This window comes from Cygnus atratus, chromosome 1 (genome assembly GCF_013377495.2).
Source record: "Cygnus atratus isolate AKBS03 ecotype Queensland, Australia chromosome 1, CAtr_DNAZoo_HiC_assembly, whole genome shotgun sequence".
NCBI classification, from domain to species: Eukaryota; Metazoa; Chordata; class Aves; order Anseriformes; family Anatidae; genus Cygnus; species Cygnus atratus.
Window position 1 is genome coordinate 115900377 of NC_066362.1, and position 16929 is coordinate 115917305.

The following is a 16929-nucleotide window of genomic DNA, read 5'->3' on the forward strand; positions in this document are numbered from 1 at the left end:
TCCTCCTTACAGCCTTTGCCGCAATCATCATTGCATGGTGAGAAAATTGGAAGTCCCTGCACAAAAGGAGCGAGCAGCTCACTTGGGAATGGAAATTTGCACCAAGAGAGCATTACAGAGCGACAGGCACTATGGGGGGAGCACACCTTTTCCCTGACCTCACTGTGCTGTCCCAAGACAGACAATGCTTGCTGAGATGCTGCAGATCCTTGTGCCACAAAGGTATTAAAACAGGATGGTCAGAAAAAAATGTTTTGATTCTTTTTTTTAACCTTGTTAGCAAAACCAAATTTGCTTAACAAAACATCTCTTGTCCCTTTCCTTCCAACAACTCATGCTCTCTTTTGGCCGTGTGGGATGCCCCTTGGTGGAGATGCTGGTGCTTGAGGCAGGATGTGCCTGCACACTGCTCACCTGGCAGAGCATCACTGCTATGCAGCGTGAGTGGGGCTGCCCTCTCCCTGAAGACAGCCGTGCCCTGGGAGCACTCCCTCTGAAAAGCAGTGCCTGCTGGAGGAGTTATTTGTCCCCCTGACATCAGCCATAAATTCTGAGGTCAGGAGGAGCCGTTATGCTAGCTGGTATGACCCCTGATATAACACAGACCGTGATTTGTGCATCCAGCCCAGCACTTCCTTTGGAGATCCAATAAATCTTGGAGAAAGGCAGTCAGTCCTGATTTAAGAGCTGTGAGCAGTAGTTCTGTGTCGCTGGGCAAGCCGCTGCAGTGGTTAATTGCCCTTGCAGCATGAGTGCACATCTCGTTCCTGGACCAAACCTGTCTGCCTCAATGCCTTGATCCACCTCTCCTGGCCGGAGCAGCTCTCCCCCAGAGGTGCTGTCAGCCCTCAGCAAGTCATCTCCTAGCTCTCCCCTTGGCCAGACAAACGAATTTCTTCAGCGTGATTCATCAGCTCGCTTCTGGGAGGTGTAGAGACTGAGCGTGCAAAGAGGAACCAGCAGCATACCCGTGCCAGCACCCATGGGGTGTCAAAGCCCATGGTCCCACAACCCTGATGCTGCTGTCACCGATGCCACCACTTCTCAGGAACCCAGCAGCCCCCTGAGGTGGTGTCAGGGGCTCTGTGGCAGGATGAGAGGAGAAGGAACCCAGGCAGCGGCAGGGAGTGCTGGTAGGAGAATAGGAGGATGCTGCCTCGCACGGGGGAAGGCAAGAGGTGAAGTTGGGGGGGAGGGAGGGGATTCGCACATGACCAGTGCTTTAAAAGCAATCTAGAGGCCAGAGTGAATTGGCTGCTCTATTTTAAATCTATCCTTGCACTCACAAGGGAGAAAAACAAATTCCTCTAAAAGGGTCAGAAATAGTGGAATTAGTCTGCATCTTTTCACTGAAGGTTGTGGTTTCTTTCCAGCTGCCACAGGATAGAGTGATGTGTGTGCTTGGATGTTCAGCCCCAGATCTTTCATTACCTGCATATCAGGTTTAGTGCTCGACAGAGGATCAGAGAAGCTCTCCTCGTTCTTCACTCTGTACTCCAGTTGCCTTTTGCCTGCAGGGAGCCAAGGAGACAAAATGGGGTGGGTACATCCCACAGTGGCGGTCTGTCATGGTGGTGACATCCCTCAGGGAAAGAGGTGTGGTAGGAGAGGGAAAGCATCAGTGAGGAATTTAACCAGTCTCGCTCCCCTAGAGAAGACAGGCTTGGGTGAGCTGGAGGTCTGGTTGAATGAGTTCCCCAGTGCCACTTGGGGCCGGTGGCTTTGCCAGCCTGAGCACTGGGGGTGTAACCTGGGGCCAGATTTCTGCGCCTCTGCAGACAAAAAGAACTGCAGCCCTTGGTGTGGCTGCAAAGTCACTCTCAGTAGGGGCCTTGGTGTCCCAGAGCATTAAGACCCAAGACATCCATGAACCCAAGGCATGCTGTCATGTCACAGGCTCTATCTGACATTAACTCCAGAGAATACCAAAGAGAGGGGAGTAAAATGCAGCCCCCGGGCAAAAGGTGATCTCTTGCATGTCATTTCTTGCAATTACTCTCCATTTACCCCTCCTTTTCTGACAGTCCTGTCACTGTTGGAATAAAAAACTAACTCACATGTGTAGAAGGACAGCTAAAGCTTTCTGAAACCCATTCTTTAGCACAGGACAAGTCAACTGCTACATTCAGTGCAATGACAGATCCCCGAATTTCTCCCCTATAGGTCCCCAGCGTCCCCTCAAGTTTGTCCCTAAGGCACAGGTCAGGCTGACCAGCAGGACACCCTCAGGAAGGGGGTGCAGGAGGCAGCTGAGGGAAGAAGGTCCCCTCTCAAAGCACACTTTTACAGAACATGTGCCAATAGAAACCTCCCACAAAAACCACCAGTACTGTGGATAAACTAGGCCTCAGGGGCAGGAGGAGCCTTTTTAAATTAAACAAAATGAACTGAGGAGGTAGCACGTCCCAGCCCTAGCAGTGCGGTGAAGGTGAGGGGCCTTCTCAGCCTAAGCCGCTCCCTCAACATGCCGTCACACACAAGCTCAAAGGGTTTCCTGTTATGGCTTAATTTGTCGCCTGCTTAAACGGCTAATGAATTAGTGTTTGGGTGGTGTTTGGGTTCCAAACCAGACTGACACAAGGGGGCCAGAAGGTGGATTGGGGTGCTTCTGGGCCCTCTAGTCCGTGCAGGCCTGGCAGAAGCAGAGGTCCCTTCAAGGCAATGCGACAGCCGGGCAGGAGCTATGTCTGTGCTCACACTGCCTTTGCAGAAGCACAGCAGAGATCTGTACTGCTCTACAAAGGAGGCATTTCAATGCAGTGGTTTTGTTTGTCCTCGCTTCCTTTTCTTGCCTTGCCCTGGAGACTCTGCGTTTTGGATACTCCTCAAGGTCATGAGTGGAGCTTTCAAAAGACAAGTCTGAAATAAACCATACTTTTTTTTTTTTTTTTTTCACTTGCCCCCAAATACTGGCCATGATTCATGTGCAGATTTAATACCAGTGCCTAGCTGGGTGCCCTTGTGTGCTGCTCTATTGATTTTGATTGCTCTAGTTACAGATAACACTTTTAAAATCATAGGACTGGACAGGATCTCCTGGGCTGTTCTGCTGCATCTTCTTCTGTCACACAGAGTCAATAGTATGCAATCCCTTCCATGGCCTCACAAAGCTCCAGCCTAAAACTAGGCAACACTTTGCCCCTAGGATTCCTGCAGGAAAGCCTTTGTGGCATTTCATTCCTCCAGCGGTCATTAATTTTGTCATTTCTCCTCTAAACATAGTCAGGGATGGTTTAGAGGCATTTGCTCAACGGCCCTCATTGTCCTCAAGCTTAAATAACTCTTCTCCTTGCTTAGTGGACACACTGGAGTAAAGAGGGGCTATGTTGGGAAGGCACATCCCCACGCAGCCCCCAGCCCTGGGGAGATGCTGGGATCCCTTGGGACACAGGACAGGGTTGCCACAAGAGGAGGCTCCAGCAGCCAGGCATGGTCCCAAGCATGGACAAGGCCTCCTTGGCTTCTCGGCCCCTGGCCCTGCTGCCTCCAGGCCTTTCTAGAAATTTTCTAGCTGATACTGCTTCCGTTTGCATTTGCCTTTTCGTAGCCGCGAGATGCTCGTGGCTCCGAGCCATCTCATGCCTGAGTGATCCATCTCTGTTGCTTTGTGGATAAGCTGCCAGCTTATAGCAGAAATTCTTGTTGTTAGTGTCCAAGTACATGGCGGCGCATTTTTCTTGCTAAATTACATCCCATTTTTCTCAATCTCATCTGTAAGGGCACTCAGCTCCTCCTACGTCATACTCCAGCCCTTATCGGTACCCACAGTGACTCCTGACTTCACGTCATTTCTGCTCTTTCTTCTCAGGTCGCTTAAAGAAAACACGGATTAAGATAGCATCCTAGGCAGCTCCTTGATGAACTCCACCAGGAACTTGCTGCCAGATTTTAATTCCCCTTTCAAGCACAGCCTGTCTTCTACCCACTGGCAGGTTCTTGACCCAGACTAAATCTCTTCCACTACACCACATCTTAATGAGCGCATTCCTGCTTGGCAACAAGGAATCAGACAGACCTGGTCTCCTCCGTGCCCCAACTTAAGCAAGTCAGGCAGGGCCTGCAGCTAGTAATCCTATCCTCTCCTTCCTCTGATTTGGCATGTGCTGTCCCGTATTTCTTCATTCCTTCCTGCAGAGCTTCTCCCAACACTTTTGTCCCCATGCTGCACGCCTAGCCCATCACCGTCCCCACTCCCTGCTCTTTCCCTGAACCCACTTGCCACGTTGGCTCTTTTGTCTCCCTTTCCACAGCCTTCAGCTTGATGGCTTCATGAAAAGCCATCGCTACCAGCCTTGCAATTGCAGATGGTGGTCCTCTCCACGCAGTGGGTTGGAGGCATCCTTCTCCCCTTGACCTAACGCATTCTTTCTTTATCTCAGCTTCTCTCCCAACTCATAAATTCCAGCCTTTGCATCCATTTCCCCTTGCCCCCTGCTCAACCCAATAGCTGTGCTGCTGACAAATGAGGCAAAGCATTTAATCCACATCGGGGCCACAGAGTATTTAGTTCGTGTTGGGCTGATGCCCAAATCACCTGGGCTAAACCACATATTTTTGCATCTGTCCTTCTGCCAGGTTCTTCTTTTCTTTACTGCTCCCCACATTGCTCTCTGTTGGTCCTCTCTGCATGTTTAATACCACCACTGTTAAAGTTTTACAAGCTTGGGCAGTATTTTTATGTGTGTAATATTCCTACGGTTCAGACGTTTTTGCAATATTACATTTATTTTCTCCCACACTTAAAACTCCTTTGGTTGTCACTATGGAGGTGGCTTTAAAACCTTAAGTGAAGGGAAAAAAAACTGTCTTCCTTCTCCTCCCCATTTCAGAGATCTAAAACTTTTTATGTCAGAGTGTGCTTGTGTATTTGAGTGCAAAGAAAGCAGGGAAACAGAGGAAAAGCAACAGATGGCTAATATTGCTGGGAAACGAACTCAGTGTCATCCTTTCAGTTCTCTTCTGGCCTTCCCGAGCTTGTTCTGGAGTTATTTAGAGCCAGTTGCTCTCTGGTTTTCCTCTGTGGGCAGCTGAGAGATAGCTTGAGCTTTTCCAAGCTGCAAACTGGATATGTCCCACAGTCACTAAGGTGACTGCTACTTGCAGCCCGTGAGCAACCCACCGTGCACAGCACAGTGCACAAACCCTCCAGCAAAACGTGTGGGTGCTGGCAGGGGTGGGGGCACCCTAAAGGTTGTTCTTCATGCTCTGTCTGCCCACGTGAAACATTCCCCAGAGGTGCAGCTGGGTGAAGAAAGACACCTGCTGCTTTTCTAAGTGGTAAACACCACTTGCTTGAGGGAAGGGTGGAGTGTGACCTCTTCACAAGCCTCATCTCTTTGGGTCTCATGGCATTGCCCCCAAGACGAGTCAGATTCGGAAAAATAAAGAGAAAAGAAGAAACACACTTGTGACATTTTTTCCTTTTACAGAATATACGTCCTAATACAAATCCCCTGTGCAGAATAGGTCATACTTCAGCTTGGTGTATGACACCCTGAGAAGGGATGATAATTTGCAGGCTGTATGGAAACACACCTGAGGTGCACAAGGAATGGTGTTAGGTATGGTAAATGTATGGCAACTTCTTTCTACCTCTTTTGTGGGGGCAGTTGCAGATCTTCTTCAGTGCAGAGGGAAGTACAGCTGTACTCGCACACCTAACAAATCTCTCCTTCTCCATTGAGCCAGCTCAAATCCCATGCCCTAAAGGGCTCCCACATCACTTCACTTCAATTTTTCTTGTCCTAAACCATTTCTCAGTCATAAAGAGGGGAGAGACAGCTTCTCTGGCTTCCACTTTCCAGATATACCTACTTCAGTTTCACGTGAAAAAGTTATCTCGGCAATTAAACCATAACTCAGCCGCTGAATGGCACCGCGATGCGTACTTCCCACGCTGCCTTCACGCAATTGCACCTTTCTGAGCCTGTTGTAAAACACAGCACAAGCCGGTGTTGCTCACTACCACAAAACACTGGCAAAGCTACTTTTTAATCACCATTTTCCTGTGATATGATATGCATCGTGCTTGGAGGTGCTTGCTGCGTGCATATTGACCCTGTATGGCGGGCAGTAAGGGGGCTGCTGACCAGCTGGGCGGTTTGGCACACGTTTGCGTGCTCTTTGCATAGGCACAGCATCCCTGGGCTGGCACAGATGTGGTGGGGACAACGTGGCTTTGGTCGGGTTCACCTGAGGAGCACCTCCAAGGGCACTCCCTGATCTGCCCCCCGGGAAAAAGGCACATTTCATCAGGAGCAACATTTGATGCACATCTTCATTCATTTTCAGCCAATTAGCAATAGTTAGAGCAATCATCTGCAAACCCGGCACGGGCTAACAGCAGCATTTAAAGCCTGCATGGGTACATTTACAGCAGCCCATACTCTATAAACACAGCTATTGCTTCTGTACACATTGTGGCAGGAACATAGTTTGTGCACAGGGCTTGGTAGAAAGTGCGAGTTAGGCTGCAGATGACACTTCAGTAGCACAGCACAAGGAGGAAGCCCTGCTGCCCTCAGCACACTGCTGCAGCCCAGTGCTGCCAGTACCAGTGGGAGCTTCCACCCCACTGCGGCCCTGGGAGCCGGGCACAGCCTCCTACAAACCTTAGAAACATGCAGACCAGGACACGTGGGGAAGCTGAGCTGTGGCCTGACCGGTTTTGCTTCTGAGAATTTCTTCTTCTTTTTTATCTTCTGAAAAAAACTCAGAATCACAAGATGTGTGAGGTGGGAAAGGACCCCTGGAGGCCACCTGCTCCAAGCCCTGCCCAAGCAGGGCCACCCAGAGCAGGCTGCCCAGGGCCGTGCCCAGGCGGCTTTTGGAGATCCCCAAGGAGGAGACCCCACAGCTCTCTGGGCAGCCTGTGCCAGGGCTCCTCACCCGCACAGCACAGAAGGGCTGCCTGGGGCTCAGAGGGAGCCTTCTGGGCTCCACTTTGTGCCCACTGCCTCTTGTCCTGTTTTAAAATAACCCTGATAAATACCAGAGCCAACCACAGCCATGTCTCTGCAGAGATCAGAGGTGACAGCAGAGCCATCATGAGAGCTCTGTCCTCACCAGCCACAGCAGGAGCTGCAGTGCTACCGGGACAAGCAAGCGTCCTTCTCCCAGCATCCTTCTCCTGGCAGTGAGCAGCTCGGGTGGCCCACATTTGCTGCTTTGCATTATGTCCAGCCCCTTGTCCACCTCCAGAGGAAACCAGGGTGAGAGGCTTCTGCTCTGTGTCTGTAGCTAGCTTCCACCTTGGCAGAGGATGAGACAGGCTGAGTTCCTATTCATCTGAGCCCAGAGGGGTTTTCTCAGTTGCACAGTGTTGGACAGGAAAGCGCCTCTGCACATCTGCAGCCCAGGAGTCACAGAGTGACGGGGGCAGGCATGGCCCCTTGCGAGGGACAGGGGCTGAGATGTGCCTCATCTCTGCCTGGGGGGCCAGCACAGAGCGAGGACACCCCTGTCCTGGTGCTGGAGGAGCTCGAGGTCAAGGACTAACCTCTCCTTGGCTTCTCCTGTCGGCCTCGTGGGAAGCATCACTGAATGTGGAGGCCATGGGACAAGGCCGGAAAAGCATCCTTCCCCTCGGCCAGCGCCAGGCAGGCAGCCCATCCCACACGATGTGGCAGGGATCATCCCAGGATTAAACAGAGGGTCAGGCCCTGAACACCTGGCCCTGGGGGGGCTCCAGGGGCTTTCACAGGGGCTTTGCTCTGGCTCTTCTCACCCGTGGGACCCCACCTGGTGGCTTCCAGACAGGGGCTGCTGCATGGTCTCGGGCAGCACCCGGTGTCCCCAGTGGACCCGTGGCTCCCATCTGGGTCTCAGCTGCCCTCAGGACCCGCATGAGGACCATGCCTGGGGCTGATAAGTGCCAGCAAGAGGATTTCAAGTGCAGGCGGTCGCTTCCAGGTTTGTTTATTTCCCTGATTCCTACAGAGGCGCACAAAGAGCCCGCAGGCGATCAGCACAGAGTGCTCCTTACAAAAACAAATAAAGAAGCCCTTGCTGTTCCCAGTCGGCTTGCCTTCGGGTCTATTTTAGCCCGCAGCCTCAGCAGCAGCTCCGGCAGGAGCCGGGATGCTGCTGAGGAGGGTTAGTCACCGCTGGCCCTCAGCGGGCACCTCGGTCATTTTCCCCAGCCGGTTGCGTCAGCAGAGCCCCGCGCTGCCGGATTATGCAAGCTCCATTCACAGATACGCTCGGGGTTGGTCTTTTTAACCTTTAATCCCCAGCTGAAATAAAAGCTTAGCTGATAAAGCCCCTGACATAAAAGCTTAGCTGATAAAGTCCCATAATATACTGGAAAAAGGGAACGCGAGGCATCGGCAATAGATTGTATTTGTGGGAAACAAAGAAGCCAATTGCAGCCCATAGCCGCAGCTGAATCTTTAGCAGCTCTGTCTTTTGAAAAGAAAGATGCTTTTCTAGCTCATCCAGGCAACAGCAGGGACAAAGATTTGCTCTGGGGTTTCAGTTTATCAGCCGAACGGTTTGCAGCCATGGGTTTGTGCCTAGCCGTCCCTCTGCAGGCACCCTCCTGCAGAGCGTGGTGAGGGGGGCTCCAAGTCCCTCCGTGTCCAAGTGCCCATTTCTGACCTCTCTCCTATGCCTGCAGTGCTGTGATTCCCTCTCCTTTCTCCCCCCTACCCCTGTGACTGTCTTTCAAGTGTCAAAGACAAGGGGTAGACATGAAGCAGGGGACAGGTATGTTAGACATTGGTGTGGTGGGAGCTGTTTTGCCCTCTAGTCCCGTGCCACATCCCAATCGATAGGTGTGTGCGGTGTGATTCTGGATACTTCTGACCATTTAAGTCCATCTGAGGCACCACTCGAGTCAGGTACCAAATCTAACTGTAATGAGAAATAACTGGCTGCCCGGCTGGGTTTTCTCAGTGATGCCAGAAGCTCCCTGCCTGTCAGACCAGCGCGTAGCAGAGCTTCTTCAGCTGATTGTGGCCAGACCACGTTTGCTGGTGCAGCAAAAAAATAAATAAAAAAAAATCCCTCATCGCTTCTAGCTGCGACCGTCACAGCAGAGTAAATGCTAACAACCGTATAACTGAGCTGAAGCAGTGCTTGCTAGCTGCAGTGCTCTCTTTGGAGTGATGGGGAGCTGAGCTCAACAGATAAAACTGAATCACAGAACCATTTAGGTTGGAAGAGACCTGCAAGACCACCAAGTCCAACCATCAACCTGACCTACCGAATCCCATCACTAAACCATGTCCCTAAGTGCCACATCTGTACATCCCTTAAATACCCCCGGAGACAGGGACCAAACCTCCCCCGGCACAACTGGAGGCCATCACCTTGCATCCCACCACTTGTCATCTGAGAAAAGAGACCGAAACCCTCCTTGCTGCAACCTCTTTTCAGTTGTAGAGAGCAATAAGGTCTCGCCTCAGCCTCCTCTTCTCCAGACTAAACAGTCCCAGTTCCCTCAGCCACTCTCCTCATAACTCTTGTTTTCTAGAAAGAAAGAGTTTAGAGGTACTGAAACACTGCAGTCCTGGGCTAAATGAAACTGGAGGTAGATTTGTGCTATCTTGGCCCAAAGAAAATCGACATTTTAGGGAAAATTGGGACTTTCAAAACCGGCACCACCACAGGGCCCAAAGACAGCAGTGATGTGTGTCTAGGGCTGCAGTCTGCCTCTGGGATGGTCCCTTGCACACAGCGCCGGTCCCAGGGAGCAGCACCTGTGACCAGGTCCCATCTCCGGCCCCTAGCAGTTTCACTCTTCTGCCAGCCCTCTCAATTATTCACTGTCAAAAGCATCTGGCACTGAATTGCCTTTGAGGTAGCATGTTTCCACATGGCACTGTGAAATATTTCATATTAGGATGTCATATGTGGGATGGGCAGTATTTTTAACAAATGTTGGCCGCAGTAAAACAGCACTCTTTGGGATCACTGTGCAAACCACCTGCAAGGAGGGTGAGCAGGCAACAAGCAAGAAAGGAGATCTGTATGCCCTTTGAAGGAAGAAGAAACCCCTCAAATTAACAGTCAGCACTTGCTTGCAAGCCCACCCCACCCCTCTATGTCACTTTGTCAGCTCTGGTGCCCGATGCCTGGCTTTGCCCATGCTTAGTAATGCAATTAGCTCACATGCTCAGAGGCTAATAAACCTGCTTACAGTACTGTGAGCAACTGCTCGCAGGCAGGGGAGGCATGGGGTTGCCGAGAGCATCACCTCAGCCCCTGAGATTTCAGGCCTGGGGTGCTCTCACCCCCCTGGCTGGGTTTGGGGTGCAGGAACCTGCCCCACACATCCCAGGGCTTCACACGTGGCCGCCCCTCGGCGTCGCCAGCTGCCCGTCTAATAAGCAAGCACTAATTCAATTTTCGGCTTTGCTCCTTCATCCTTTCGTGCCGCCTCCTGAGCCGCTTTGTGCCGATGTCTGCTGATGTCAGGGGCTTCGGGACGGCGAGGGGAGGGCGAGGGGGACGCAGGGAGCTGCAGAGCCTCCAAATGATAAGAGGAGCATCACGAGTAGGCACCGCATGGCCATGTCTGGGAGCGGGATTAAAACTTGAGCCCGTGATATGAGGAGTCTTCTGTCGTGCTCTGAGTGGAAGATTAGCGAGCTCAAGCTCGACATAAAATTCAGGAAGAAAATCCTATCACACGCCAAAAAAAATGTTGCCACGTGCTATAGTCCTGCTGGAGGGGGCTGAATAACACACAGCACAGCCTTAAGGGTCCCTGCTTCATTATCTCAGCCCAGGTGCTAGACAGCATGTCTACAGATGAGGCTAAGCGCCCTCCTTCCAACCATCACCCCAGAGTTTGGACCAGCCCTGATCAGGCAGCTGATGGCCACCCTCCTCCTCCTCCTCCTCTCATCCTGCCCGCTGCTGCTGGACCCAGGGTATGCCAGGGATCCTCAAGTCCTGGATTAGGACAGCAGCATTAGCCTAGACATCTTCATTAGTGAGTTACTTAACTTGTTCATTCAGACACAAAATGCCAAAGGCATGCACCTGAAAGCACACAACCTTTGCTTTTACACAACCTTTTCTGCTCTTACCCGGGGCACTTGAATCCAGAGCCAGCTCTGCACATCTGCAGGTCCAGGTAGCACAAGGACATAGGCAGAGGGGCTCTCAATGACCACAGCAGTGCCCTTGGGCTCACATTCCCTGCTTTGGTGGCAAAGCCCAAATGTAAAGCTCCCCACCTCCCCCATTTATTTCCTATTTCTCTTTGGGTTCATATTACCGGCAGCTGAGCTCAGCCACACTGCTGGCTCACCTCTGCATGCAAAGCCACCATCACCCTTGTCAAGACTTCCCTCCTCCAAACTCCTTTTCCTGTCACCAGTCAGAAGCAGCCAAGTGACAGGGCGATGCAAGATGACAGGAGCCGGGAGCCTCCCCCTTTCCGCTGCGCATCGCGTGCATCCACAGCTGCAAGCTCTCAGGCATCCCTTGCTGGACCGTGCTTCAGGACAGCAGCAGGCTACCTACCAGTCAGCCTGCAGAACAGATGAGTCACTGCCTGATGCAAAGGACGAGCTAAGAGCTTCACGAAGCTGCCTGGTCCTTGTGACAGACACAGCAAAGGCAACCAGCATTAAAAGCAATCAAAATAAATATATATATATATAAATGTAAACCAGTTGGGCTGGAGCAATTCATAAAACAAAGATGTTCTGGGTAAGCTCCTCAAAGCTGGGAAAAGGAAGGAGATACGATGCCCTCAGCCCTACCCTCAGAGGCAGACATGCCATGCCACTGTGGAGAGGGAATGTGCTCCCAGAGGTAGCCCTGCATTTCTGGGGGGGGAGGATCTTGGGGCTTGTCCTAGGGCCGGAGGTGCTTTCCTCCCTGCCAGCACCTCTCTGGCACAAAGGCACAAAAATGCTTCCGTGCAACCCAGCTAAGAAGCAGCTCGAGATGCAATGAGATGCGGTAAAAACACTTTGAACTGAGAGGAGGAAGAACTGTCACACAAAGGGAAATCTCTGCGGAGGAATCGGCGCAGGCAAGACAGAAAAAAGAGCTTACCAAAAAGCCATGGAGCTCTAGGAGGATCCTTTCGAGCTTGCCGTGCACCCGAAGGAGATGCTGAGCGTGACATCAGCATTGCCCCAGTTATGCAAATTGCTCGCTGGTTTGTGCAGCAGGACAGCAGCATTTTGTTTGCCTTGCTCCCAGCCCCCAGCGCTGCTCTGTGCAGGGCGGGTGGTGACGCATCGGAGGGGGGGGGGGACGCAGAGGGGCTGGCAGGAGCAGGGTTTGCATTTCAGAGCCCCCCCTGCCACCGCAGGCACTCCTGCTTTAAACACGGGGCTTGTTCCTGAGCCCAAGGGGACGGGAGATGGCAGGAGGTGGTTACAGATAATAATCCATGCTACAATGATCACAGCCAGCTGGGAATGCGTGTCCCCAGTGCAGCCACCCTGGCCATGCTCACAGGGCATGGGGCACGCTCACCCTCCAGCACCGTGTCCGTCTTTCAGGCTGGGAGCAGTGGGAGACAGCACAGAAACACTGACCCCATCGTTCACCCTGTGCTGCTGATCACCAGAAATTGCCTGGCTGCTCGGTGAGACCCACCTTTGCCAAAACTAGAGGTTTTGGTGCATCTGCTGGGGAAGTGGTTTCAGTGGTCTGCTCAAGGAAACAAACTTCCCACATCCACAAACGACACAGCGCAGAGAAAAGGTCTTCATTTCCCCCCCTAACCAAGATTAATTTGGGGTATTGGGAAATTCTGTGGAGAAAGCTCTGAGCCAAGAGAAAAAGATCCAAAGGCATCCTTCTTGCAGATATGTCCGAGACAGCAATTGTACTAGCCAAATGCTAGATATGCTAAATGGCACGCTACCAGAAAAGAAAGGCTGGCTTTTCTGCAACATGCTTTCAGCTTTTTGCCCTGATGCTGCTACTGGAGACATGCAGAGAAGCCTTGAGCCCTGGAAGACCCCTGAAAGCTGTCAAAACTGCTTGCGAAACCCTAGTTGATGTTACATTTCAGTGCCAAACTACGCTAGTTTCAATAATTTTTCACTACAGCCTAATTCAGCGGCCTTCTTGGACTGGACCCTGCCTGCACAAATTCGACAGTATGAATCCAGCTGAATCCAGGGCCCTCAGACCAAGCCCCAGCAATTAGTGCTCACTGATTTATCACCGCGAGGGTACGGAAGCCTCTGCAGACGCTATGCAAATAACGCACAGCAGTGAATGCAAAAGCTCCACTCGAATTTACAGCATCAATATTCATACTCTGAAAATGAAGACCTTCTTTAGTCTATTAGCATACGGTAATTAACGGCCGGTACAAAGGACCGCAGCTGTATACAAACAAACCTTCCTCCTCATGGGAAACCGGCTGCAGTGGTCCCCCAAGAAGCGTTATTTCCTGGGAGAATGCCAAGCTTTGAAAAATCTGTGGGGAGCTTGTTCTGTGTCTAAGTACAGAACTTCTGATCTTGAAGTATGCAATTGACTGGGGAAACTACCTTATTATTATTATTGTGTTGCTGTTTTACACGTCTGATATTTTTATTTTTGGATTTATCTTTTTCATGGAAAATTTGGCCCGAAAGCCGATAGGGCTGTATCTCCCTTGAAATCCCAGCTCCCAGGCCTTCTGGAGTGTCTGAGAGCTGCAGTCTCATGTGTCCACAACCAGCTGAGCACCCATCCCTGGTAAGGTGAGACTTTGCCCTAGATTTTCTGGCAGAGCTGTTATTGCTCGTTGACAAGCTCGCTGCCTGTTAAGCCTCCCAGCCAAATCAGACAGCATCACTGCTCCCAAGGTGCTGTGAAACTCAAACCCTTTGGAAGCATACATTTATCACAGAAACAGAGAATCATAGATGTTTTGGGTCAGAAGGGACCTTAAAGACCACCCGGTTCCACCCCCCTGCCATGGGAGGGACACCTCCCACCAGACCAGGCTGCCCAAAGCCCCATCCAGCCTGGCCTTGAGCACCTCCAGGGATGGGGCACCCACAGCTTCTCTGGGCAGCCTGTGCCAGGGCCTCACTTCCCTCTGAGTAAAGAATTTCTTCCTAATGTCTAACCTAAATCTACCCTTTTTAATTTATATAGACTTTAACTTTTTTTATTTTTTTTTTTTTATTTTAAAGTTTATAGGACTGAGGTATGGGCAGTCCTCAGGAAATAGCCCACTGATGCTGCGTTGCCCAACCACCAGGACCCTCATCCTCCACCACCACTGAGGGAGAAGTGAAGAGTGCAAGGGTGTTTGGGCACATCCCAGCTGAATCACCGTGTTCTCTAGGAGGGGAAAAACTTCCAGTGGGCTGATGTGCATTGATAGCAGGACAGGTGCTCAGGCTCTCTGCCAAGTTTGTTTCCCTTCTTCTCTTTGACATGAAATGAGAAAGCCAGAGGATTTGCAATAATATGAATTTAGTTGGTTACTGCCTTAAAACGCAGAATGCTGGAACGCCTCCTGGGCCTGACACTTCAGCAGCTCAGCTCCCCAGGAATGCATGGCTGGCTGGCAGGGAATGAACTCAAAATGACGCCCCAAATTTCCTGGATTGAGCCCAGATGTCATCGTCTTTTCCCCAGTCTCCAGGCCATGGAGGTGCTGACTCCTTCCTCAGGATTTTTAACACCATGGGCAGTCAGGTTGATGTGGCATGATTTACCCTTAACTGATCCATGCTGGCTGTTCCCAACTACTTTCTTCTCCTTCCTGTGCCCAGAAACATCCTCCAAGAAGACTCACTCCGTGGTTTTCTCTATTATCTCCTGATAGTGCCTTTTTTCGCTGGAGCTCCCTCTCCATCTGATATCCGCAGCCACTGCTCTGCTGTACGGGGAGCGGGCCCAACAGCTGCCTGCTCGTGGAAGAGAGGGAGAGATGCATCACTTGCATAAATTAACTCCTAAATTAAATTGCAGCCTTATAAAGTACCACTGCAGCACACAGCTAATGCTACCCAGTGAAATCTTGCCAGAAAGAGAGCAGGATGGTTTTCGTAACAGCACTTGAAAAGGGCACCAAAGGAGATGCGGCAACATTTGTCTTCTTCTTTTTCTGTTTCTCTGTGCTCAGTACCACTCTTCTGCCCACCGAGCTGGAGGCAGAGATGTCTGATAGGGAGCACTGTAAGATGAGAGGTAAAGGTGCACTTGCAGCTAATTTACAGGAACAGGAAAAAAGCGCATTACCTCCGTTTCACAATGCTGACTCTGCCTGCCCTGCAGAGCCTCGTCTGCTATATAATTACAGATCAAATAGCATGTTCATTCAGATCTTACTGGATCAATCGTCTACAGTCTCCCTCTGCAACTTTGCTCCTGCACCTGAGCCCAAACCAAGCTGATCAGCGCTTCTCCTCTGACCTGAAGCACTGAAGGGCCCTGAAGGAGGATCAAAGACAGGGCATAACAGCTAGGGGGCAAGAGGACACCCAGCATCCAGGGCTGCAAACCCATTTGTTAAAATGCCCTATTCCAGAAACAAAACCCAACCAACCAAACAAAACAAACAAATAGCAAGCAAATGACCCTTTCCCCCCAGCCTGAGCAGTGAATTTTCAGACCCTCCTGACTGTTCCCTGGCGGGTGGTTTCTCTGGCAGGATGCCGCACATACCCAGTTCATATTACAGCAGCAAAGAGTCTCCCAGATGATTTTATAATGTGGAGGAGTCTGAGCTCAGGGCCTTTTTCTGTCGCCCTCTCTCCTGCGAGCAGATTACTGGCGGGAATAAAGCACTGGCTGGGGAAAGAAATTCGGTACCAAAGTCGTTTGACTTCCCAACAAAATGACAGTGGTTTGGAAACGAGTTGTAGGACCTGGCATGGTCTGCCAGGCGAGGGGAGTGAAGGTACATGGGGAGAGGGTCCTGGCTGAGGTGAGGATGGCTTGCTGAGCTCCTGGGGCTGCGGCTTGGTGCAGGAGCAAGGGAGGTAAGGCTGGGAGGTCCCACAGCTGGCACTGACCCCCCCACAGAGGCTTCACCACACCAAGTGTTCAGCCATAAAATAAAACCATTAGTCCTCACACAAAGCCTCTTCAAGACACATCCCCATGCTGCAACACACCGCCCCCAGCTCCTGCCAGGACTACACTGCGCAATCCCCCTATACACCATATTACAGAGCTCCAGAAAGTCAATCCCACGAAAACAAAGCAACCAAAACCCCCAAAACTTGCACATGGAAGTCCCGTTGCCTCTCTGAGCTGTCTCACAGAGGGGTGGCGTCCCCTGGCAGAGCAGGAAGGAGCGCTGCAGGATGGGGCAGGGGCAGCCAGCCTGCACTTGGCACAGCCGGAGGGTCTAACGTGGCCAGCTGCTCTCCATTACAGGTGACAACACAGGGGATGGAAGGATCCCAGGTCACCCGTCGGAGCCTGGGGCAGGTTTCCGAGCTGGCAGCAAGAGACAAGCCTCCCTCCTGCCCGCTGCCTGCCCTGTGCAAGCTGAGCAAGTCTGGAGCCAGGGAAACACAGTGGCTTTGGGGGCCCTGTCCTGCCATGGTCCCCTTGCTGGCAGCACCGTTTTTTTCCCACAGAAAACTGCATATTTGACGGTCGTCTTTTACAGCCAGCTACTGCTTTAGGAATATTTTTCTCTTCCTGAGCAATTTGCAGAGTACTCTTCCAGCCTGGAGGACGACGGGCTGTGTTAAGAGGACTCCAGCATCCCTTCAGGGGCTGGTTCTTCCTTTCCCTTGAACACTGTCACCCAATCCTGCTCAAAACATAGCTCAGGGGAGATTATGTGACCACGGACGTCATCGCTGCTAACAATTGCGCACTCTGCTTTGTGCTTTTTTTCCCCTCCTCTTTTTTTTTTTTTTTTTCCAAGTTCTCCTAAGAGAAGCGGTTTCTGCCTGGCGATGTGAAATGCTACCTTTATCACTTCTCCCTGGCACCAACAGCACTGCAGGTTGTCAGCCTAAAAAAAGCCGCATTGTTTGATGGCTC